The sequence below is a fragment of the Bos grunniens genome, chromosome X (assembly GCF_055505025.1).
Source record: "Bos grunniens cultivar Pamir isolate PY7600 chromosome X, Bosgru_T2T1.0, whole genome shotgun sequence".
Classification (NCBI taxonomy): domain Eukaryota; kingdom Metazoa; phylum Chordata; class Mammalia; order Artiodactyla; family Bovidae; genus Bos; species Bos grunniens.
In genome coordinates this window covers 38510282-38535832 of record NC_141194.1, presented here as the reverse complement: position 1 = coordinate 38535832, position 25551 = coordinate 38510282, and the positions used below count along the sequence as shown (strand labels likewise).

The 25551-nt window shown below is 49.7% G+C and overlaps 1 long non-coding RNA gene across 1 annotated transcript; it reads right to left on the bottom strand.

The window, feature by feature from the left end:
- Positions 1-13971: 13971 nt before the first annotated feature.
- On the bottom strand, positions 13972-20845 carry LOC147340168 (uncharacterized). Its single transcript, XR_015159399.1, has 2 exons — positions 20318-20845; positions 13972-16134 (listed from the first exon to the last, which is right to left on the bottom strand). It is a non-coding gene; the product is annotated as an uncharacterized LOC147340168 (long non-coding RNA).
- Positions 20846-25551: the final 4706 nt, after the last annotated feature.

The window sequence follows — 25551 nt, the reverse complement described above, 5'->3', positions numbered from 1 at the left end:
TGGAAGGGGCTGTGGGGGAGGAAACATACTTTTCCTGCTACCCTCTTAGGTTCTTGGCTGAGACCCCCCCTATAATAGAGAGATCAACAGAAGTTTAATAACCTGTATACTGTCTGTGTACATGGGAGAGCCCCAGGAAAAACGAGTAATCCTGGAAATGGCTCGAACCACCACCTTAAATCCTGTCTCCAGATAAAGACAAAGGAAGATGCTGGGGGTGGGTGGTACGGTCGGGCCAGCCGGGCCGTTTGTCGGGGGGGGGGGGCGGTATTAGGAAAAGCACAGTAAACGAAGGTAAGGTTTTTATACAGATTTAAGTCCATGCCTGTTTCCTTCATAGGATTTTCTAGAGATTTCCACTCATCTTCTTGGTACAGAGGAGACACACTGGTGAAGGGAGTTTTCCTTTACAAGGAGACGTCTCTTACAAAACTTCCGTTTTCAGAGCTTCCCCAGTGACTGCTGTTTCTTGAAAGCAATCAGCCTAAAATAATCTTTATGCCTAAATGGCATATTTTGGGGGTAGCAGATTTGGCTCCCCTTCAGGGCCAATTGTATCTGATTCACAATAATAGAAACCAGAGGGGTTCAACCTCAGCTTCAGGATGGCGATGATGGCAGTGCTGGAGATTCTCCAAGCTGATCACCCAAGCCCTGGGGCCCCGAGGTTGGGACCTCTGCCCATGGCTGAAGGCGTGGGTCTGACACTGGCAAGCCACACCCTACATGCCTCGCACCCTGCTTGGCAAGGGTTCATCAATCTCCATCTCCTTGCACCCCGGAACCAAGAGAAGATGGATCTTCTTTTGCACTGTTTCCCCTTTTGTGCTGATAATTTTAGGAATCCCAAAGCAGAATATAATTTTCTCCTAAGTTTCATTTCAGTCAGGGATCTTAAAGTTGCCTGGGGGTGTTGGGGAGGAAAACATTTTCCTCTACCCTTCTGTTGGTCTAATAGTCAAATTAACACAAGACAGATTAACAGGAGAAAAACAAATTTAATTTTGTACATATGGGATCCCCATAACAATATAAGACCCAAGGGCAAATAGGGCAGTTGAGACTTGTATGCCCTCCTGAGCTACAAAATGAGACAGGCACTTAGGGTTTCCAAGGATGGGAGGGTCATTCACAGGATGATAATAAAAGCAGATGTTTGGCAATTAGATGTTTGCATGGCCATGCAGATGGGTCATTCAGATAAAACTTATCTTTGGTAATAGCTCTTTCTCTGAGCCAGGCACCCCCTATCTATGTTCTTCTAGGTAGTTAAAAAGGGGAGTAAAAAGCTCTTCTTCAGTCTTTTAGGCCTTAATTATATTTAACTCTAAATAGTTCACATGCCAAAGTGGCACATTTTGGGGAAGCTCCTTCTAAATCACTTCAAGGGGGAAAATCCAATTCAAATTGGCAAATGCAAACCAGGCAATTCTTTTTTTTAATATAATCACAGTAGGTTGCTGCCTTCAGACCCTTCCAGTTTTGCCACTTCATGGAAACAGAGCTTCTCTTTACCATCCAGTTGTATATTGGTAAATGTTTAACAACCAAGTCTCCAAATGAAAAAGCTGTGATGTGTAGCATTTGCTGAATTCTCCATAGTACACATATTCCCACTGTGGTCCATTTCAAGGTACCCAAGGGTTGCACATCTTTGGCTCTCAAAAGCTGGTGGAAGGAGGGCTCCAGCACACTCCTGCTTTGGTGTCTGCGAAACCATTGCAGGAAATCAGTGTGACTGCCCGTGCTTGGAACTCAAGCCCAGCCCCAAGCTGAGCCTTGTGTCCAGGGAAGTGGGCTGTGCTGATTGGTCAGGACGAAGTCTCTTGTTGCCTGGTGGGTGGGGTTGGAGAGGGGGCATAGGATGGTGGGACGAAGAGCCAGACTAAAACCATATGGAATGGTAGTGATGACACCCAGAAGGGGCCCCAACAATATGTGTTCCTGGGACGCCTTTGCGCTGTGGATACTCCCTAGGGCATCTCAGCTATTACTCTAGTAGCTGCTTAGCAAAGATGGTGGAGAGGAGATGCTGTCAGGGTGATATCCTCAAAGCAGAAAGCCAAGGAAAGGGGTAAGTCAGACGAGGAGCTGGATGAGAACAAGAAGGGGGAGAGGAAGCAGCTCTCGGATGGGTCTCAGCCCATTAGGGGACAGAAGAGGGAACACGGTTGACCCAGTTTGGCAGGAGCCCAGCAATACTCTGTGTTCATTTCCCCTAAAACAAAGATGTCAGGCGAAGCCGCAGACTGGCAGGGCTGCCTGCAGAGAGGCAACATTGCGTGACCAGGAGTTGTGACCTCCTGGCCTGAGCACAGGATGTCGCACGGCCCCGAGGAGTGGTTGACTCATCTTCCCCTAGGAAACGGAGTGAGATTGTTCATGCACGTGTGTTTTTTGGTGTGTATGTGTGTGTGTGTGTTAACCATGGGCAACTGGGCAGGCAGAACAGGGAGCCTTAACAAGGATTATGCAGAAGACAAGGCCTGGGGGGAGCAGGGGGTCCCCCCTTGCTCTTTGTGACCCGTGGACTTCAGCCCACCAGGCTCCTCTGTCCGTGGGATTTCCCAGGCAAGAATACTGGAGTGGGTTGACATGTCTTCCTCCAGGGGATCTTCCCTATCCAGGGACTGAACTCACATCTTCTGCCTGCGTCTCCTGCATTGGCAGGTGGATTGTTTACCACTTGAGCCACCCTAACCCCCTCTCCCTAGAAGATGCAAACAGACAGCCATAGTTGTAACTGGAGTTGAAAGTTGTCCAATGGTTCAACGTGAGGAATATGAGAGACATACTCTTTCTAAAACAGCCACCCATCAATGACTCCTAACATTTTACCCAGAATTTCTATTTATATTAAGCCATGCCCCTTTCCTGCCATTAGCTTAAAAATTCAAACACTTCTGCGAGGCAGGTGATTCTGATGACAGCTCTTTAGTATGAATGCATTTCAAAAGTATTCTCATAAGATTATATAATTATACTTACGTAACCATTCAGGATGCATTTTCAAGTGCCTGCTACCTTGCTGGGTACAAAAGGTGCAAAGATACGATGCTGCCCTCAAGGAGCTCTGGGCTAGTGAGGGAGGTGTTTCATGTCTAGAGCTTTACATGGGGAGGGGTGGGATATGACAAGCACTTCAAAAGAAATGATGATGATAATAATGGCCCTGTGCAAAAGTGGCCACAGACTCTTCCTCTCCTTGGATGTATGTTCTTGAAACGTGTCAGGAGGAGAAGTTTTCTCCACCTCTTGAATCTGAGCTGTCTTTGTGTCTCTCATGGCCACGGGGGACATTAGCAAATGTGCCAAGAGCAGACACTTGAATAAAATTTGCACATCAAAGCTTGCCCTCTTGCTACACTTGGCTCTACCATGTCACAAGCTGGGTAGGGTCTGCTGGAGGCTGAGAGATACCCAGCCCTGTCACCACTATTGCCAACAGCCAGCCAACCTCCTGACATGTGAGGCCGCTCTGAACTAGGCAGCCCATAGCTGATACTCCTACCACAAACACCTATGTGAGCCTAGCCACGATCAGCAGAGTCCAGCCCAGCCCAGGACTGACTGGTAGATTCATTATTATTTGAAGGCACTACATTTTGGAGTGTAAGTGAATTACACAATAATGGATAGCTGATATAATAGTAATAACAGCAACTTCTGTTTTCTGTTTGCTTATGAAGTCCTGAGCATATACATGTTCATTTAATATGCATTCGTTTAATAATTACAAGAGTTCTATGATAAAGGTCAGATTTTATCCGTTAAGTCACTTACCCAAGGTTACACAGCTAATTAGTGGAAGACACCCCTCCCCCCCACATCAGACCCAAGTTTCTGAGTCTCCATGCTGTTGTTTATAACACAGCACCAGGCCACTTACTGCAGGGTTACAGAGAAGAGCCCTTTCTTCTTGAGGGCCAAGGTGACAGTGAGCAGAGGAGGTGGGGGTGCCCCCTCTGCCTGCCTCAAAATTTTGTTCAGGGCCAGCCCTTACTGCTAAAAGCAGGCCCATCCAGAGAAAAGGCAAGGCCCCCTGTCCTGTCTCTTTTCTCCCGGTGACAAATGTCCTCATCTCCCTTCTTGCCGTGCATAATCAGCTCCTTTCTAGAATTTCAGCTGAGCATTCAGCAGTCCCTGGCTATTTCTGGGGGCCTGGTTTGGCCCACCATCTCTCAGCTGCCAATCCTCTGTGACAAGCTCCCCACCTCAACCACCAACCGCTGTTAGGGTGATTTGTCAATAATAAATTCTGGAGCAAATTGAAATATTTTTCGACAGCATAAAAACAAATGGGAGAAAACGGTTCTCATCCCCAAATGCTGATTGAATCAAATATTGCAATATCGATTGTATGATACATTTTCATATTTAATTCAATGAAAACCGTGGGGTTCGAACACTTTCCATTACCCTACAGAATTTTTCAGTTTGCTGGAGAATTTATGATTGGTGTGCCACCCAAATCGGATTACTATTGAATCAAAACCCTACCATGTTATTCAATCAAAGACCGTGATTCTAACCCCAAGAGTCAATCATGACCACTTTTCCCAAAGTGTATTTCCTTTTCCCTGTTTCACACAAGAATGCCCGGCCCTCTTGCCTGTCATTGTTTCCCCATCCCCCACCCCCTACTACCCGAGGTCACCTCCCTGCAATTAAAATCTACCACTGGCAAAAATCTAGCAAAACAACAACTGGTTTTTCAATATCAACCTAGGCTTGTCTGGGACTTCATGCTCTCATCTCCCCGTTTTCCCCTCCCCTTCATATCCTGGTGTGGGCATGTCAACACACCAAAGAGGCAACTAGTCACTTCTGGGTAGAAACGGGACTTGAAAGCTCACAGCAAATGTCAGCACTCTCCCTGCTCTCTCAAAATCCATCTTCCATTTTCTAGCACATCCTTCCCTATATGCTTTCATTCCCAACAGCCAGCACCCATTTTATCTGTGTCCTAGGAGGGCTGAAAGTACCTGGCAATTGAGGTCCCTCTGGGGGCCTCCTCTAACTGCTACTCCAGCTCACTTGTACCCCCATCAGGCACCTCTGAGGGTGACCTCCCTCCCCTGCCCCAGAATGCCGTTCAACGTTAAGCTCAAGTTCCCCTCTAAGGGGCTATGCTTGATATCACACCCTCACTCGATCCTTTCTTTGTATCACTTCCTCACTGCTGCTAGGGATGGAATTGTGTCCCTTTATAATCCATATGTTGAAGTCCCTACCCCCAGTACCTCAGAATGTGACTTCATTGGAAGGTAGGGTCTTTACAGAGGTGATCAAGTTAAAAAGAGTTTATTAGGATGGACCCTAATCCAATTTGACTGGCGTCTTTATAAAAGGGAGACCTGGACACGGACAGTCATGCAGGGAAAACGAAAAAAGTGAAGACGAAGGCAGGGATGGAGGCGGTGCTTCTGCTGGGTTGGCCAAAAAATTCGTTCTGGTTTTTCCATCACATCAGATAGAAAAATCCGAATGAACTTATTGGCCAACTCAATACAAGTCAAGGGATGCCAAAGACTGCCAGCAAGCCACCAGCAGCTAAGGGAAAGGCATGGGATAGACTCTCCTCACCCTCAGGAGGAATCAGCCCTGCCAACACCTTGACACCTTGATCTTGGACTTCTAACTTCCGTTAGCGTGGGACAATACATTCTGTTGTTTAAGCCACTCAGTGTGCGCTATTTTGTTGCGGCAGCCCCTAGCAAATGAAAACATTCCCATAGTCCTTTTCCTGGCAGAATTTCTTAATAAAATCACTCCTACATGAATCCTTGTCTCAGGACCTGACATGGGAAACCCAGGAAAGCAGGGCTCCATCGGTGCCCCGCATTCTGGATGTATGTTTGCAGGCCTGCTTGAGATGGAATCTCTCAAACCCACTTAGAAAACCTCCACTTAAATAAAACCCCCATGCAGGTCAGCATCTCTGATGGCAAACGGCTCTGAACCAGGACAGCCTGGACAGCCCTGGGCTCGCAGTCTTCCTCTTCTCACACATCTTTCTCCCGTGCCCCTCGCAGCTGTGGCCCTGGCTGCTTCAGCAAAGTTGAATTGAGTGTCCCTGAAAAATATAGCGTAGCATCCTTTCCCTGCCGCGAGACACTAAACCAATAAATTATAAATCAGCCAGCAGCCCCGTGACATGCGGATGTAATGAGAAATGCAAAATAAGAAAAGACACGGAGAGGAGGACACGCAACTCTCTCTCCCTTGGCTCAGCTCCGGAGCACCGGGGCTGCTCCCTTTGGGGCTCAGAGAAAAACCATTGTTTTCTTTTCTCCATGTATCTCTGTTGTTACACAGCCACATCACACCACACACACACACACACACACACACACACGCATGCATGCATGCACCATGCACAGACAGTCACTACTAACAATCGACCAGAGGCTGTTATCAGGAACCTGGGAACAAAACCCAGGATAATAGAATTATTTAGTGCCTGGGGCTTATGAAACTCCAGGGCCAGATAGTTCCCCCAGGCCAGTTTTCTTTGGCCGAGGGGTCATCCCAGCTCTGTTTCCTTCTGCCCCAGGGCTGGTGATCGGGAGATGCTCACCTTGACCAACACCTTCCAGCGGGGTGTCACCAGTGGTTTACCATGGCAGCTTCTGGAATGCCCAATGGAAAATGGGTGTCAGGCTCATCTACGTCTCTTAGGGTACAGAACGCAGCCACTCTCCTCTCTGTTTGTTTATTTATTCATGGCCTTGCATCCATTTATTCAGCTATTCAGTGGCTGATAGAAGGGGTCTGGGAATGAATATTTTCCAGGCCTCTGGGGGGCAAAATGATGCTACTCAAAATGCAGGAACAATCTGTGCTCCTTTCCCACCACCCTTGGTCAGTTTCCCATTGACTTTCCTTCAGCTTCTACCCCAAAAGGGTGCTTGTTGAGCCACAAACAGAAGAAGCCTCTGCCCAACACAACCTGCCTTTCGCACTCGTTGGCTCCTTCCTCTCACCTGCAGTCTGAATGCTGGTAACCTACTAATACAACTGATCCCCCAAAGAACTAAAACTCATTTGATGGGAAAACCTGGCCTGAATTGCCGTGAAATCACTTAGAGCCTTATATAATCCCAGTGAATGTGGGGGTTCTAGAAGTTATAGTTCTTTGGGGGACCAGCTGTATTAGTAGGTTACCAGCATTCAGACTGCAAGAAAGAGGAAGGAGCCAGGGAGTGGGAAGGGCAGGCGGTGCTGGACAGAGGCGTCTTCTGTTTGTGGCTTGACAGCTTCCCCACCCCTGTCAAGAGGGGAGGATGTAGCAGCCCTCGAGTCTGATATTTACTAGAACTAAGTCAGGGCAGATGAATACAGGCCTGTCTACCATCTTCCCTCTCTGAGCCTTACAAGAAAGCTGCATCAACTTCATCAAGGAATGTGATAAAGGGTACTTCCCTGGTGGTCCAGTGGTTAAGAATCTGCCTTCCAATGCACGGGATGCAGGTTTGATCCCTGGTGGGGGAACTAAAATCATGTATGCCATGGGGCATACCACTGGGATTATGATCTCCAATGATGTGTTCCCCCCAAAACATATATTTAAGTCCTCACCCCAGTACCTCAGAACATGACCTTATTTGGAAATAGGGTTGTGCCTGATGTCGTTAGTTCAGTTGAGGTCTTACTGGAGTAGGATGGGGCCCAATCCAATATGATTGATGTCCCCAGGAGAGGAGAAGAGACTCAGAGACATACTGGGAGAAGATGTCCATGGGTGCTCACCTTGACCAGCACCTTCCAGTGGGGTGCCACCAGTGGTTCACCATGATATCTTCTGAAATGCCCAGCGGAAAATGATGTCAGGCTCATCTATGTCTCTTAGGGTATAGAACCCAGCCGCTCTCCTCTCTGTTTGCTTATTCATTCCTAACAAGAGGTCATGAGAAAAGTCTTCATGGAAGAGGAAAACTTGACCTATGCCTCCAAGCAATAATTCTCTTTATTGCGCAGATGCACCTGGGAATTGTGCCCACATGCAGATTCTCATTTGGGATGTCTGGGCAGGACCTGAGAGTCTGAGACTCTCTGAGATCTGAGAGTCTACAAGAGCAGCTCGTGTGCTGCAATTAGAGAAGGCTGAGAGAACTGCAGCTAGAGAAATTTCACATTTTGCAACAAAGACCCAGAGCAGCCAACAACAGCAACAAAAAAGGAGTGTGATAAAAACATAGACTATCAGGTCCTGCAGCAGCCCTAGGAAACCAAAAAAAGTCCCCAAACTGTTGGGGGGCTTAGTTTGAGTTTGCTCTAAAGAAGACATCTCAAGTAGGCCTGCAAACATGCATCCAGAATTCAGGGCACCAACGGACCCCTGCTTTCCTGGGTTTCCCACGGCAGGTCCTGAGACAAGGATTCATGTAGGAGTGATTTTATTTAGAAATTCTGGTGGAAACAGAGATTAAAGTGATGCACCTACAAGCCAAGAAATGCTTGAGGCAGAAGCTGGAAGAGGCAAGGAAGGATCCTTCTCTAAGGCTTTGGAGGAGCATAGCCCTGCCAACACCTTGATTTTGGACTTCTAGCCTCCAGAACTGTGAGACAATCCATTTCTGCTGTTCTAAGGCACCCAGTTTGTGTTTTTTTTTTTTGTTGTTGCAGCAGCCCTAGGAAACAAACAAACAAACAAATCCCCAAACTGTTGGGGTTCTTAGTTTGAGTTTCCTCTAAAGAAGACATCGAAATAAGCACAACGGGCACAGGTTGTGGGAAGCACCGATGAGGATGGGAAGAAGACCAGTAAAGAATATATTCATAAGCAATTTGCTGCTGTGGGCAGCTGGGCTCCATCCCACTGTGACCTGTGGAGTAGAATAAGCAGAATGTACCTCAGAATTGCTCCACTGGACGGCAGGTTGGCATTTACCTGCTGACTGTTGCCCCCGTGGGTGGTGGATTGCCCCCGTGGTTGTTAATTTCCTTCCACTTTAGGATTGAGCTTTGCAGTCATGATCTTGCAATTGTTAACAATTTTACCTTTGAAACTAGGTTTTGTAAGTGAAGTCTGGTGGGACAACGGAGCATATATGCTCATGGTGATCCTACCTTGTCCGCTTCCCCGCCTCCCCACCTCCTACCTCGTGGAAATGGGTTCTTGGCCGCCTGCTCCATCACCCCACCCTGGCATTCTGGCTGTTCTCTGCCTCGGCTGGAGCCTGGAGTGGACATGGGAAGGATTGTGCTGCACCAGGTTGTGAAGCAAGGCTTCGCTTAGGTCCGATCTTGTCTGGAGAATAACACTTGTGCCAAAGGGAATGCAACATTAAATAGCAATTAAAATCACTATGACGGGTCAAGAGAGAAAGAGCGAGCACGCTCCATCAAAAGTTTGTGTCATGCTTTTTGGAGAAGAGGCCATGGGGCCACATTTTCTTTTGGTACCACGTCTTACAAATTATGTAGCTGGCTCGCCCCTGATTCTGGAGGAAGCCCTGAGACAGAGGAGGCAGGCAGTACAGGTGGGAAGCTACTAGAGTGCATATTCACCATCACAGGTCTAGGTGAACTTGGGCATCCAGAGAGGAAATGGGCTGGGGTGTCAGCAGGAGCTGCTGTAGGGGTCTCCCCCTTCTTGAAGCAGCACCTTATGTGCCTTTATGCTGCCTTCTTTCGCTTTTATGGGTGTTGGTCTCTGATTCTGGGTTCTGCCAGCACATTTAAATGGACTTGCGATTCTCTGCAAGCTCCCAGGATTCCTAGTCCGCACCCAGCAGGAGCCTCATCACCTGCTTCTGAAAGAATGAATGAAATCTGCAAAATCTACAAAAGCTTGGGAAGGCGCGTGCCTCCCCAGGTGCAGAAGAGCCAATAGATGTTAGTTCTCTTTTCATCTGAGGGCAGAGGCAAAATGTTTCCCCAGGCTCGAGCCAGGGTGTGTCCACCTGCCAGACTGTCACAGAGTGCTGGGCATCAGGGCAGCAGGGCCAGCCAGCTGTCACTTAGGAGGCTGTGCGGCATCTAGGACTAGGGGGACTGTTTCAGCTCAGCCTCCAGCTGGGACCCAAAGTCAGCAGAGGACACTCAAATGCAATGGAATGGGCGTGGGGGGTGGCTGGGAGAGCGACAAGAGAGACTGGCTAGACAGGAACAAGGATGGTAAAGGTGTGAAGGGAGATGGGAGCGAGTAGGGGAGGGGGCTAGGCTTGGTCTCACAGGGAGGCTGGGGGTGCTGCTGGTCGGCCCTATTGTTAGAACACAGTGAATAGCAGTTGTGTAATGGAGCCAGACCTGTGCATGTATGTTAAGTCGCCTTAACATACGACTTATGTTTGTGTCCGACTCTGCAACACTATGGACTGTAGGCTACCAGGCTCCTCTGTCCATGGGGATTCTCTAGGCAAGAATACTGGAGTGGGTTGCTATGGCCTCCTCCAGGGGATCTTCCCGACCCAGGTATGGAACCTGTGTCTCCTGTGTCTCCTGCATTGGCAGGCGAGTTCTTTACCATTAGTGTCATCTGATAAGCCCAGAGCCAGACCTGCCAGGGCTCAAACCTCAGTCCAGCCACTGCCTAAGTGCAAATCCATGAGATAAAGAGGATGCTAAGAGTTTCTCCCTCATGGGGGTGATGTGAGGGGGGAATGTGCTTGGTCACACGCCTGATGCCTAGCAGGCATTCCTCCCAAGTTCTCATTCACACCAGGACCCCTGGGCAGAAGGGGAGCATGGAGGTTGTTATCCTTGATCACACTTCTCCTACATGGCCCACTTCTTTCCTCTTTGGCCTCTTCTCCCTAAGGGCAGAAGGTGTCAGTCGATGGCCTAGGTTTCCTGGTGCCAGATGTGTGTGGCCAGCAGGAGGCCTGGCAGGGTGAAGGCAGATGAAGCCTGGTCTAGTTGGAGGCCACTCTGGAAAGCTCAAGTTTCATCCTACTTAGATGGACTCTGCTTGGTCAGAGTCCCTTCCGTGAACCAGGCCTCAGTGCAGCCACCAGCCCCACAGGCGGGGAGACAGGGGACCTGGTTGTAGCGTGGACTTGGGAGTCAGATTGCCCAGACCCAAATCCTAGCTCCACTGTTTAGTAGCTGTGTGTTTTGGGCAAGTTACTGAACCCCTCTGTGCTTCAGCTTCCTCACCTGCCAAGTGAAGGTAAGAATAAGACCTACCTCATGGAAATGCTTGGAGAAGGCAATGGCACCCCACTCCAGTACTCTTGCCTGGCAAATCCCATGGACGGAGGAGCCTGGTAGGCTGCAGTCCATGGGGTTGTGAAGGTTGGACATGACTGAGCGACTTCACTTTCACTTTTCACTTTCATGCATTGGAGAAGGAAATGGCAACCCACTCCAGTGTTCTTGCCTGGAGAATCCCAGGGACGGGGGAGCCTGGTGGGCTGCTGTCTATGGGGTCGCACAGAGTCGGACATGACTGAAGCGACTTAGCAGCAGCAGCAGCAGCATGGAAATGCTATAGGGCTCTAATGACTTAACCTACATCAGGTGTTTAGAACAGTGTGCAGGAGAGACTGCTGCTGCTGCTGCTAAGTCGCTTCAGTCGTGTCCAACTCTGTGCGACCCTGTGGACAGCAGCCCACCGGGCTCCTCTGTCCACGGGATTCTCTAGGCAATAATACTGGAGTGGGTTGCCATGTCCTTCTCCGCGCGGGATAGAGTAAATCCCCATAAAAGTGTGAAGCTTTATTACTGCTCAGCATGGGAGAGAGTGCCGGTGAGGGCTTTCAGCCAAGAACTTTCTGGGACGTGGCCTGGGAAAGAATTCGGTTTATTATTATTATTATTTTTTTTTTTGCCTGGGGCCCTGGGATTTTTTAACCTCCCACACTGGCACTGCCCTAGGTAATCCCAAAGTCCAGGGGTCAGAGGGCAGGGGGCTGAGGACAGAAAGAGAAGGCATAGGGAAGTCTCAGCATGAACAGGCATTAGCATCTCCAAAATGTGTAGGGGAGGCAGCTGCTGGCAAATGAGGCTAAGTAAGAGGAAACCACGTTTGCAAATTCCGAGTTGTGGCTGGAGGGAGGAATGGTCCATGAAGGCCAGATCTAGAATATTCTTGTCTACCCCGTGAAAAGTTTGGACTTTATCCTCAAGGTCACAGGGAAGCATTGGGGTGGTAGTGATGAAGTGATACATACTAGTTTTGATCATTAGTTCATTCATTTATTCATGAAGTATTCAATGAGCAGCAACTGTGAGCCACGCACAGTTGTAGACCCTGCCGATAAAAGGTGGTGAACAAGACCATCGAGTCTCGGCCTTCAAGTTGCTGATGCAGTCTATCTGGGGAGCACCAGCCCTCTGGGTGGGAATATAAACCCTAATTCCAAAATCCCCTTCTCAGAATGGACCCTGGGGACTGAGGGGCTTTTTCTTCATCAGATGTAAGCCCTGCACTGGCCATCCTGGAAATTCCTTAAAGAGTGGCCCAATTTCACACTGGTTTCACCTCCAATCATTCCAAACATTTGGCCTGGCACTGGCCCTTGGTGGGCAAACCCCCCTAGTGTTCCTGGTACCCAGCAAAGCACCTAATAATATATTTGCATGAACTAGTCGAGCCGTGGGGAGGTGTCCTAAGGCAGCGTCCTAGTCCAAGCCAAGGCTTTACTCAGAAAATAGCTTTGGCCTTTCTTAGTACAGAGGGGGAAAAGGCCATCCCAGACTTGCCAGTCGAGCTCTAAAAAGTTGTCAGTTTGGGTTTTCCGGGGAGATGGAGTGATCATGAGAGCTGCTGTAATTCTTTGGTGACTTTTGGGAAGGATTGAAAGTAATTGGGCATAAATGATAACACATGGGGAGCGCCCCTGAAAAGAGAAGCGAGATTAGGCAAGGGAGCCAGCAGGCCATCTAAAGAGCCTCTGCTCTCCCAGGAGGAGTTCCCAGCGAAGGGTGCCCATTAGAGCCCTAATTTGGGTGCACACGGCCAGTCCCAAATGCCACCAGCTTGCTCAGCCATTGGAAATGGCCACCCTAAAATGGAGGTTGCTTCACCTCCTAAGGGCTTCCCTGGTGGCGCAGATGGAACGGTAAAGAATCTGCCTGCAATGCAGGAGACCTGGGTTCAGATCCCCTGGAGAAGGGCATGACAACCCACTCCAGTATTCTTGCCTGGAGAATCCCAGGGACAGAGGAGCCGGGTGGGCTACAGTCCATGGGGTGGCAAAGAGTTGGACACGACTGAGTGACAAACACTTTCACTTTTTTTTCAGTGCCTCCGCTGAGGCTGACCCTACCCAAGCTAACAGCTGACCCTACCCAAGCTAACAGCTGGAGGCTGTCAGCTCACCCTACTCAGGGCAGCTGGGCGGAATCCTTTCCTGAAGGCTCTCTGAGTGATGCCTCCGTGTCTGTCACCAGACCCCAGTGGAAAATTAGAAGCAGTCCCGGGAAATGCATGCATCATTAAGGCAAGGTCCCTCCCTGCCTTCCAGGCTCTCACCACCCAGCAGAACTGGTCAGAATTCATAATATCTTTAGAAGGGAAATCCAGGCAAGAAAGCCCCAGATGGAGCTCCGAAGAGGCTGAGCTGATTTGGGGGGAAGCTGCCCCGTTCGCCTGTTCCTCTGGGGATTTCCCCACCCAGACCAATGAAAAGGATCCTTCTACCGGCAATGGAGATAACCTTTTCTATTTTCCTTTTTCCTAATTTGGGGAGAAGATGCAAATAGATATAGATTCCATCAAAATGCTCTCACCAGTGATAGATATCCCCTATTTTGTTTCACTCCCGTTTGGGTTGTTAGCGTGGCAGCAATTAAACTTGACAAAATAGTGATTAAAAAACAATGAGAAGCAAATGTACCAGCATAGCGGCGCGCATCTAGACCATTCCGAAAATGATCTCTTAAGTGTTGGAAATCTGCTTTATTTTCCTACCGCAGGAATGAGTTTTCAAAAAACAGCACTTAGGAAGGGCAATTTGCCACCAGCATTCCCCAGCCCCAACAAACAGTATTTCTTTCTAATGGACTCTCCCCCTCCAAATTTTAGCTGCAGTTCCCAAATCAGATTCATTACACAAAGGAGCGAAGGAAGGCCGCAAAATGCCCAGAAATTGAGCCTTTTCCTGCCACTTTTAATAATGGGAAAAAAAAAAAAAACCCAAGCAAACAGACTAAACTTCTCAACAGTAACTCAGCTTCCAGGGTTTCCAGGGCACCACCTGCTGGGCTGCCCTGGTCTGGAAGGTCACGGCCACCGTGGAGCTGAGAGGGCTAGAGTCAGCTGTTGAAGCCTCATCAACAGGATCTTTATAACATCTGCCTGCTTTTATAGGACTGAAGTGTGTGACTCACAGCGAACCTTTTAGAGGGAGGAATTAATAGCACGGGCACTTTCAGCTGTGGGGTTTTTGTTTCGTGCAATCCTGATGCAGATCTGGCTTCAGCGAAGCCACGGTCATGTCTTTCTCGCTCTTTCTGATGCGCAAGCAGCTTTCTGGGTCTAATTATAGATGGAGTCTGTGCATCCTTGATCAATAGTTCTGAGTGTCCTCTTGCTTTAAGAGCTGTTTAGTCCTTGCTGATGGGCTGGTATTTCAACCTCTAGTTCTGTGCAGGAGTTTTCAGACTCTTCAAGCCCATCAGCAAAACCCCAGGCTTCTCCCAGAGCGCCCTTTGAACTTTGCAGAGCTCAGATCAACTCTTACCTCGAGAGGTCCCATCTGGGGGAGGCCTAAGGAGGCTGTGGGCTACGCTGATAATGGCGAGAAGACCCACCACAACAGGGGACTAGGGTTCAAAGTGTGATGACAGCCAGAAGCTGGAACAAACATCAAAGAAGGTTCCCCCCACCCCTCACCATGGGGGCTCCTCAAAGGAGGGGCACAGGAGATGTGCTGGCAGTGGGGATTCAGCCTTGGGAGTGAGGCAGTAATCCGTGTGCTCATTCTCCGGGGTCCTGGTATAGCCATGATCATGCTGGCGTGGGAGACCCAAGGAGGTCCTCTGTTTGCCGGCTTTCTGTTTAATACTTTGAGATGCACAGCACTGGGTTGGCAGTTAAATGAAGAGGCAGAACGCAGTTTGACCTGTAGGGCACAGGAAGCCGTGGAGCAGAGAGGTGCCTAATAAGAGGGTTTTCCTAGATGGGAATGAGTGGCTGCCACCACCTCCTCTGAGCCTGGCCCCGAGGATTCTCTGGATCGGCTCTCTGTTCTTGGCCAGGCTGGGAAAGCTAACCCGGGCATGCTGTTGAGTACCCTGTGGAGGAATTCAGGGGTCTGGGGGGAGCTCCGAAGCTCCCCTATACCTGGGCATGTTTCCGGGCCTGTGGTCCTTCCCAGGGCAGACCTGGGCGCAGGGAAGGGAGGCGAGGGGAGGTACATGGAGGGACCACTTGAAAAGCAGCCAGCGTGGGTAACGCTCCCACGGCCGCCAATCCCGGGCCTGCCCGTTCCTATGGAAACAGGCGCCAAGAGAGGAGCCTGCGGCTGGGAGCCGAGTCCTGGGCGGCTGTCAGGCACAGCTGCCCGGCAGCCCACTGGGACCTGGAAGTGCCCTTTCTCAAAACCATCCCTGCTGGCTCTGAGCTCAGAGTCGGCATGGACGAGGAGAGGGAGGAGAAGAAGGGGAGCGAATAAAAATATTTACACTTAACAAACACTTTGATGTTTGAAGACTGTGTGTACAAATGAGGGCTGGGAACATCTTTGGTGAGGGGTTGGCGTTTCCAAGCAAATCCTTCACACACACACACACACACACACACACACACACAATCTCATGTTCTCTTTTTCTCTTGATGGGTTTGCGTTATTACTGCAGAATGCAGAGCTGGTTTGGGAAGGCAATGGGTGGTGATGGAGAGCACCCAGTAAGGGGACTCCACCTGCACCCCTTGGTGGGTCTCCTTTGCAGCCCCAAGGTGGCCTGGAATGGCTGGTCGGAGGATGCTGGGGGCAGCTGGATCCACCCGGCCAGATGAGGCCAGCTGGGAAGGCTGCAGATTGCAGGTGTTGTGTGGTGGGGGGCAGTGGGGCTGGGGAGGCCTGGGTGCCAAGCCCCGTGACTATGAAGAGAAAGCCTTCGGGCCCGGCATTCTGTTGCTCAGGCGAGCACCAAGCCCTCTTCAGGGAAAGCAGTGAAGACCTGGGTGGGGGGTGACTTCTCATGCGTTCAGAGAACCAGAAACAGCGTTTCCAGTAGACCCTACAATAGAAGGAAGAGGGATGAGGAAGCAGCCAGCCAGCCATGCTTTCTCTCCCAGATCTGCCATTTCCTGGCTGTGTGGCCTTGGGATTGTCACTTAATCTTTGTGAGCCTCAGTTAAGTTGCAGATAAAAATAACAGCTCCCTCTTGGGGTTATTGTGTGGAGTAAATAGTTTGCCTGCTAGCCAGGATCAGAGATACTGATATTGGCAGTCAGAACTTTGCTGGAACACACCTAAACTGGAAAGTCTGGTACAATGTGAAACAGCACCGTCAGCCTCTCCTCCACTGAAGTTAGAGGCGGGCAGGGAGTGAGATGGGTTGGGGTAGGGAGACTCAGGGGACCGGGACACACAAGAAGGCTTTGGCTATGATCCAGGTGGGAAGTGCCGGGGGTCTGAGCTGGGACAGTGAGGAGGAAGAAGAGGTGACAGATGGGGGAGAGAGAGACTGGGGAAGTATCATCCACAGAATTTGGCATCTGATCTCGAATGTATGCATGTGGGAGGCAAATTACCAGAGATCGATTCTAAACAATGCTCAACCATAGTATGTTTCAAAACTGCTCGTAAAGCAATCACATTCATCAGCAGTCCTGCTGGGTTTCTCTTGACTTCAGAAGCTCAGCCAGACCCTCAAATGCTCAGAGGTAGAAGACGATGTGACATCATGGGATCCCACCAGGGGCCGAATCACCCCAGGGGCTGGCATCTCCTTAGGTGTTGGCTACAGGCCTGGCTCATTCCAGATTGTTCCAAGCCATGCTGTAGCTAGGTAGGGCAGCGAGTGCCACTGTGTGACCTGGAGTAAGTCACCGGACCTCAGTTTCTTCATCTCTATGATGGGAGGATTGTAGGTACCCTCCCCAGCACACAATCTTGGGAGGATCCAAGATATTTATGTGTGAGTTTGGCCTTTTTGATTGTTCAGGCCACTGGTTTTGTCTTCAGCACCTTCAGACTAAGGAATTCTGAGGCTGCCATGGCCACCTGCTCAACCTCTGCCCACTCAGTGGTTTTGCTTGTGCATCTTTGCTGTTCTGCTGTTTACTGTTAATGACAGTTATGTTTCTCAGTGTCAGCGCCCTGCTCATATTCCTTGAACCTTTCAGTGTATCTGTTTGTCTGTACCTGAGAGCTTGTCTGTACACTGGTCCCAGAAGGCAGCTCTAGAAAGTCCCCGTATGGTGGGTTGAGTGAAGGCTCCCAAAGATGCCCACATCCTAATCCTGAGAATCTGTGATTACCATACCTTTTGGTAAGAAGTGGGGGGCTTCCCAGATGGCTCAGATGGTAAAGAATCTGTCTGCCAAGCAGGAGACTCAAGTTTGATCCCTGGGTCGGGAAGATCCCCTGGAGAAGGAAATGACTACCCATTCTAGTATTCTTGCCTGAGAAATCCCATGGAGAGAGGAACCTGGAGGCCTACAGTCCACGGGGTTGCCAAGAGTTGGACACAACTAGGGATTAAACACTACCACCACCATGGTAAGAGGGGATTTCCAGATGTGATTAAGTTAAGGATCTTGCGATGGGGAGGACTATCATGGCTTATCCAGGTGGGTCCTCATAAGGGGGAGGCAGGAGGGTCAGAGTCAGAAAATGGGATGTCATGAAAGAAGCAGGGGAGGAGATGTGACAAGAGTTGATCAGAATAATTCAGGGTCACAAGCCAAGAAATATGGTCAGTCTCTAGAAGCTGGAAAGGGCAAGGAAACACAATCTCCTCTAGAGTTCTAGGAGAAACAATCTAAGGCAGCTAACAGAGAGGGTTTCCTATGGCCCAAGACCTGTGTTAGCTACATTTAATCCTCCCAACCCTGGGAAGTGGAATGCGTTCCCATTTCTCAGATTAGGAAGGTCTGCGCAGATTCTTGAGCTGAGTCCCACAGCTGGGGCTTGGTTCAGTCCAGATTTGAAAGCAGGGCTACCTGCATCAAAAGCTGGTCCTCATGAGTGGGAAAGCTGACCAATGGGCCCACAAACTCCTGACCTTCAAGGGAGCCCACCTCAGGGATTCACATCTTCTTCCATTGACCACCTTGCCTTTTGGTGGTCGCCTTGGGCCAGCTGCCCCCTTAATTTTATTGTCTCATCAAACTATCATACTGGGTGAGTATTTGCACCTGTATTCGCTTGCCAGGGCTGCTACAGCAGCGTGTCACAAACGAGGTTGTTTGAAACAACAGAAATGTATTCTCTCACAGGTCTGGGGGCTGGAAGTCTGAAATTCACATGTTGGGAGGATTGGTTTCTTCTGGAGGCTCTGAGGGAGAATCTATTCCAGGCCTCTCTTCAAGCTTCTGGTGGCTGTTGACAATCTTTTTTTTTTTTTTGGTTTTACACAAAAAGCCAAAGTTTTCCTTGGCTTTAGACACATCACTTCAATTGCCTCCTTTTTCATGTCACCTTGTCCTCTGTGTTGTCTTGCCTTCTCTTCACTCTCTTTTCCTTGAAGTATAGTTGATTTACAGTATTACAGCAGTTTTAGGGGTACGGAACTGTGATTCAGTATTTTTACAGATTACGCTCCATTAAAACTTAATACAAGATTATGGCTATAATTTCCTGTGCTGTACGATATGTCCTGTGCCCTTCTTTCCTAAGGACACATGTCATTGGATTTAGGGGCCACCCTAATCCAGGATGATCTCATCTTGTGATCCTTAACTTGATTAGGTCTGTAAAGACCTTTTTTTCCCAAATAAGATCACATTCACAGGTTCTGAGTGTACACATCTTTTATGGGGGTTGGGGCACAATTCAATCCACCATAGTCTTTGATGTTGGCCCCTTTGAGCTTGGACTGAGGTTGATGGGAGAGAAGCTGTTCTCCTGAAAGGTTTGATTCTCCCAAGGAGGGGCACCAGCAAGTGGCTCTGGTGCCCAGGGCTGGGGAGGAGGGCACGTTCCCTCCCCTGTCCCAGAGCCCAGTGTGAGATGGAGACAGGGGGGTAGGCAGCACCCTTCCGCCTCCAGAGCTGAGCTGCCCAGTTAGAACATTAAATTGTACATTTCACCTGTGGCGCCAAAGACAATAGCTAAGAAATTTCAATGTGAGACCAAAATGCAGATATCTTCAAAGGAAATATCAAAGAACCAGTTAAAGGACTTCAAAAACCAGAGGAGAATGTAAAACGGGAAAAGAGGGTACACTGGGTGTTCCATGGGCAGATTTCTTTGGTCTCTTGCTGGGAGCCCCCACCAAAAAGAGAAGGTAAAAATATCTGGACAGGGCAATGGGGGAAGAGCATTAGCCAAGAGCCTAGAAAGAATGACGTAAGCGCTCCACCTGGAGAACCTGGTGATGCTGAAACTTGACCCCAGCAGTGATCCGGGAGCTGTGGACTAAAATCCCACATGTGTCAATACTCCTACCCGGGTGGGGGCTGGTGGTGGTGCAGATCAGAGGTGGGTGAATCACAGGCAGCAGGCACCCAACCTGGGTAGTGTCCAGATGCATCTCTAAGAGGGATTCAGTTAGGAGGGCTGCATTGGTGTTCTTGGTCTTTGCAGGTAACCCCTTAGCACACATCCCTTATAAGCCTAGATGTTTCTACCTGAAAGCACTCTCTCCACTTAGAAATGTGCTTGGGTCCTGGCTGGGTGGTCTCAAAGTTCTATGGAGCACATGGCCCTTGGGAGCAGGGCTCCACTTGGACCAGGTGGGAATTGATGAGCCATGCCCTCACTCCCAGTTTCCTTCCCTCAGGTGGGACACCCTGATGTGTGCTCTCTACTGCCTTCAGGGGATAAACCCAGCTGTCCACAGCAGCGACCTGTTCAGAGCACAACCTGGACTTGCTGTCTTCCCTCGGCTATGATAACTCCTGGGGTCCCCTCCCTAATGAATGACTTGCATCAGAGTCCTTGTCCCTGAGTCTTCTGGGAAAACCCAAACTATGGCCAGGGCTTCTGTTAGAGGCTAAGGGGACCACTCGCACATATCTATGAGGGAAAGATACACCTGAGGGCAGCAGGAGTGTCCATCCAGAGGCGGACCGCGTGCCTGCTCACAGGAGATGCTGCTGGAGGGCCCAGAAAGGCTCCCATGGAAGACCCTTCCCTTTCCATGGAGGAACCAGTAGCTTTGAGCACTGGGCAGTCAGTCCCAGGAGTGCATCTTACATCTGTGCTGTTACATAAGAACCTTCTCCACCCCTTTCTCCTCCTCCCTACTCACCAGGGAGAAGACGCGAATTTCCAAGACAGGGTTGTCTGCCTCAGGGGCTCCTCCGACCTTGCTGTCCAATTTCAGAGTGTGAATGCCCCCTTCTGCACCGGGTGGCATTTCAAAAAATAAATAACTCCTCTCTTTCCTCCTCCCCAATCCTGGGAGACACAGAATATCTTGTCTTTAACCACTGCCTAAAATGCAGGATTTTTCTTTTCTGGATTAAAAACATGTTTCTGTCCCATAGAGGCCTGATGCTCCTTCCAGGGAGCCCTTCCCTCTTCGTTTGATCTTCTGGGAGCCTTTCTCCTGCCACCGGCTCCTGATGAATTAAACAAAAAGTGAGAAGCTGGGGATTCTACAAGAAGAAAGTCAAGTGGTCCAAATAGTGCAGGACGGCACCCACCACGGTGCTGGGAGGAAGCCGGGAGGAGATTCTGGGCCTCCCCTTACAGCTTCTTCCTGCAGCTCACGTGAAGGGGCTCAGAAGGTAACAGTTCGCTGGAGTCACCTGGAGCCCTTGGAGGATGAGGCTGCAGGAGAAGGAACAGAAGGGCAAGGATGGATGGGAGAATTGGCTCTCACCGGGTGGTAGTTGCATTTAGCCCAGGGCAAGCTAATTGGAGGGCTTCCCTGGTGACTCAGTGGTAAAGAATCCGTCTGGAATGAAGGAGGCATGGATTTGATCCCTGGGTTGGGAAGATCCCCTGGAGGAGGAAATGGCAACCCACTCCAGTATTGGTGCCTGGAGAATCCCATAGACAGAGGAGCCTGACAGCCTATAGTGTCGCAGAGTCGGACATGAGTGAGTGACTAAACAACAACTCGAGGACGTGCCTTTGGGGCCTGTGCCATGCTCTTCCATGTGGCTTCAATGATGGCAGATTTTGGAATCTGGGTCTGCCTGGCTTGTTCCCAGGAGAAATTTATGGGATCAAGGAATGAGCAAACCGTTTCCAGGATCCACAATGAGGTGTGATTAATTACCACAGCTGGATGACCTTGACTTTTTTGCTTGGCCGGTTGATGGCCCTGGAAGAAGTTTTCAGAAAATAGTTGAGTGATATGTCAGCTCTCTAGCACAGCCCCGGAGTTCATAGCACCGATACCCACTGCCAGAAGGAGCGCCATGTTTCCAAGGGAGCCGCCTTTGCAGATTCCTCGATGGTTGGGACCATCATTCTGTGACTCGGGGCACCTTGCCAGGGCTTACTGTGCTCCGAATCTCCAGCTCTGAGCACAGTGTGTCGCACGCGGTGAGTAGCCCAGTCTGTGTTCTCTCAGAATAGACCCTGAGACAAAGAGATCCCAGGGTTCACAGTGAGGGCATGTGGAAATGAGGCAGCGAAGAGACGCAAGCTAGTGCAGGTGTGCTGAGGGGCTGGTGGGTGACGGGCTCAGGGTGGCTGGTACCTTTGGGAGAACTGTGAGGAATGTGCCCCAGGTTGCCCTCCACAGAGGGGCAAGGAAGCTGCAGTTCCTCTGTCCCGACTTCCGCCCTATCCCATTGGTTGAGGGTTGTTCCTTGGGTATGGCCTCTCAGCACTTCCGGGCTGTCTGTGTGTGGCCTGAGCACACTTCCGCCACCAGAGAAAACCTGGAGGCAGAGAGATGTATGTCTAAGATAGGAAGTCCTTGGAGTGTCTGGAACTATCCACCTGCAGGGGCTGATTCTGAGGTCTGTGTCATTTATTTTCCTAGAGGCTCTCCAGGGAAACTGAGCCCCAGTTGCCTTCAGGGGTGTATTAGTCAGGGTTCTCCAGACAAACAGAACCAATAGGACAGCTCTCTCAATATAAAGGTAGATTTACTATAAGAAATTGGCTCACGTGATTATATAGGCTGAGAAGTTCCAAGATCTTCAGTTGGCAAGCCAGACTCAGGACTGAGTTCAGAGTGTGAGTTCCAGCCTGAGAACTAGCAGGCTGGCAGCATGGTAAGAGCAAATATTTCAATCCAAGCTCAAAAGTAGGAAGAGACCAATGTCCCAGCTCAAACAGGCAGGGGGACTTTCCTCTTACTCAGCCTTTTTGGTCCATCAGCCCTTCAACTGATTGGATGAGGCCCACCCAAAGGCCCACTGCTTTACTCAGCCTACAGGTTCAAATGTTAACCTCATCCAGAAACACCCTCACAGATACACCCAGACTAATATTTGATCAAATATCTGGGTACCCGGTGGCTCAGCCAAGTTGGCACACATAATGAACCATTGTAAGGAGTCATCTCTTATTGGCCTCCTTCTCTCTTTGATCTCACTCTCCCTGCTCCCTCATTGTAATCCCTGGGATGATCTCTCAAATAAATGACCTACATCCAAATCCTGACTCAGGCTCTGCTTTGGGGGGAGCCAAACTATGACTCAGGCAAAGTATGACAAAAGACCTTCAAATAGCTTGCTAAGGAATGATGAAAGTGGAGGAAGAAAGTCTGTGGGAAGATCTGGGAAAACTTTGAGGAGGTGTGATTCAATCTGGGTTTTGGGAGAAGAGTAGGAATTTGACAGGCATCAAGGATGGGAAGGGAAGTCCAGGGAGAGCAGAAGTCCAGGGACAGCAAAGAGAGAGATGGGGGAAATATCAAAACAGACAGGGAATTGGGAGAAGGGAAGTGGGGATCAGAGCACATGCATAAAGCTGGGAAGGTGAGGAGAGGCTATAGGATTAAGACTGGAAAAAAGGTCAAATCCAAGTTGTGATGGGCATCGTGTGCCCATCATAAGGTAAGAAGTTTTCGTTTTATTCTGCAAATGTGTTCACTTTGTCCTGCAAATATCCTGAACGCGGGGTCTAGGTGACTGCAGTGGGTATCCAGGCAGGAGTAGGATGGAGCCTGCTCTCCAACTGTTGGCTGGTGCTCCTGGAAAAGAGGGAGAAAAGACAGCCTGTTTCTTTACACCTGATGCACTGCTTCTGTTTGCCCTAGTTCTTTTTCCTGAGGATTTTTAGCCATTTTCTCCCTTCAGCATGATGGAGTCCTAGATAAAATTATGACAAAAGCTCGGTGTGTCTGCAGGATACCTTTTCCTTTTCTATTCCTTCCTTGAACCTCTCTGCCTATCCTTTGTCATAACTCCCTCCCTCCACTCAATGTCTTCGTGTTCTCTTTCTCCCTCCTTTCCATGCAATTTACTTTTAGGGTAGTTTCTAATAGAGCCGAATAGAGACGTGTATACTAAAGTGTAAATGACTGGTAGGAAACCAACATATTAATGTACATCAGGTAAAAAGCATAATTACAACCTAAAAGGGGACACGTCCCTTGTTTGGCTTGAACCATAAGAATCGATCTTATAGTGGAATTTAAGTGCGGAATGAGCTGAACAGTTTGTTGAACTTCCCTAACTCCATGCAACTGTGCCCTTTCTGCCTCCTGGCAGGAGCAGTGGGACCTGTCTCCCCGCCAGGCTGATTTTGGAGACATCTTTGCAGAACTTCCTGCCTGAGTCCTCACCAGTGGAAGGAATCGCTGAAGTGAGGCAAAAAGCCAGACTCCTGTTCTGTTCTTCAGTTATTTGGGTCCTGCAGACTGTCTCCTCCTTTCTCTTATGTGAGCTTCTTCATGGGATGCTCTCCCCCTGTTCCAGGGGCTGAACATGCTATCCTGGGCTACCTGGAACCTATGGCCCAGCACAATCTGGCTTCCCAGCTGAGGACTGACTGGCCATGACAACTGCCTGAGCTTAAGCAAGACTTTTGATAATGAAAAAATGGGAAAAAAACTACTTTAAAAAGGTGAAAACACTGCCTTGAGTCTGAAATTACCCGCAAAGTCACCTTTTTTAGTGCTCACAGACACACAACGCACTCTGCCTCCGCTCTCAGCAAACCATATGTTGCCGCTGCTGCTGGCCACGTCCTGGGGGATGGCTTTTTTCCCCTTCAGCAAGCCTCCAGAAATGTCATAGAAATTTATATGCTTATTCACAGAGCCGATAAAGCAGAAAACCGGCGTTTCAGCTATTTTTGTTTTGCTTTGCAGATGGAGAGTAAGAGGCATAAATCTCTTGCTCGTTGGACTCTGTGGCCCGCCACTCTCTGTTTTGCATCAGACGCTGCTCAGCCCATGGGGGAAGTTCTCTGGGGCTTGGGACCCACCCCTCCCATGCCACCACCCCAGTAGAAGAGTTGATTGAAGGAAGGGGCAAAGCCAAGAAATCTCTACTGTCTCTTGGGGTACAGAACGCCAAAGGCCCATCACCCTGGGTGCTCAGTGGGGATTAAGCTGGAGGAGAAGAGCCCCCAATGGATGCTTCCCTTGTGGCCTCTACCCCTGAACATATGTGTTGGGGATGTCATGTGACCAGTCCTAGTCTACCTACAGATGCTTGGTGGTGAGGCTCCAAAGTCAAGGATGTTTCAATTATTACTATTGGGCAACCATTCATCCCGAAACTTTGCAGCTTTTCTTTGCTCATGGTTTCCTGGGCTGGGAAATCAGGAAGGGCTTGGCTGAGAAGTTCTCACTTGGAGTCTTTCATACTGTTACACTCAGCTGCCAGCTGGGAGTCATCCGAAGGCTGGACCATATTGGACGTTCAAGATGGCACACCCCCAGGGCTGGCGTTGACTTGGCCTGTCAGCCTGGAGCTCAGTTGACCCTGTGGATGGGGGCACCTCTGCGAGGACCCTCCAGCATGACAGTCTCAGGGTGATTTGACTTCTTCATGGCAGTTAGCAACCCCCAGAGTGAGCATTCTGACAGCCGGGTGGAAGCCACGTGGCCTTTTCTGACCTGCCTTTGGATGTCATGCAATGTCACTTCTGCTCCATTCTCTGGGCTATGGCGAGTCGCTGAGGCTTGTGTAGGTTCAAAAAGAGGGGCCTAGGCCCTACCTTCTGACCCAGGGGGTCACAAGAGGGTACTGAGCAGAGGAAGGACATGTCTGACTTCGATTTAAGGATTTCCCGATCTGCCTGTTTGCTCCAGAACTGGCTCTGAACCCCACAGGAACTTTGCTGTGAATAAGCAAGGAGGGGGAACCAGGGAGAACTTCTGCCACCATCCTTCACTGCTGAAAACCCCTTTGGTGGGGGCAGACCTTCCCCCTCGTGGCTGACGCTCATGTACATAATTTCTGACAAGGTGGGCTTCCAGGGTCAGTAAGTGCCTACCATGCCAGGCAGCTCGAAAATGACCTGCCAGCACAATATTTCTATTGGAGGAAAAACAGGGGAAAGGGCAAAAGTGGGTAAATGCACTCTAAGCCCCATTCTTGGAACAAGCATGCTTGCCTCTTGGCT